Source organism: Nannospalax galili, unplaced genomic scaffold (genome assembly GCF_000622305.1).
Source record: "Nannospalax galili isolate Female #2095 unplaced genomic scaffold, S.galili_v1.0 scaffold1941, whole genome shotgun sequence".
Classification (NCBI taxonomy): domain Eukaryota; kingdom Metazoa; phylum Chordata; class Mammalia; order Rodentia; family Spalacidae; genus Nannospalax; species Nannospalax galili.
Window position 1 is genome coordinate 22,956 of NW_008344179.1, and position 429 is coordinate 23,384.

General features: G+C 28.7%; 1 protein-coding gene across 1 annotated transcript in view; it reads right to left on the reverse strand.

Annotated features, from left to right (window-relative positions):
- The window catches only part of Anapc1 (anaphase promoting complex subunit 1), a gene marked incomplete at its 3' end in the record, with an annotated part of 89,460 nt that overhangs the window by 15,255 nt on the left and 73,776 nt on the right, over nucleotides 1-429 (reverse strand).

The following is a 429-nucleotide window of genomic DNA, read 5'->3' on the forward strand; positions in this document are numbered from 1 at the left end:
CACAGAGAATTGATATTAACATTATAGATTTTTCCTGTATGTAGTTAATAAATCATATTCTGATATTATATATAACCCTTTTAATAACTTGTAAGCATAAAATTGTATACAAGATTTTGCTATATCCAATGCATAAGAACATATGGACATACCACAATTAACTACTTTGAGAATTCTTAGTATTTATAATTTTTAATATTACAAATACTATTACGTAGGTCTGTGTCATCTTTATCAGGAAATAAGCTCTTGTAGTCTTGTCATCAAAGTAGTAATATCTTAGAGCAACTGATCTTGACTAAGTATTAATTTTTTACAAAAGGACAGTTCTGGCATGCTGTAAACCAACAGAATGTGAAGCATACCATTCCATGCATGTTATACCTGTCGTTTATTCTCTTTTCACAAGAATTAGAGACATATGCATCA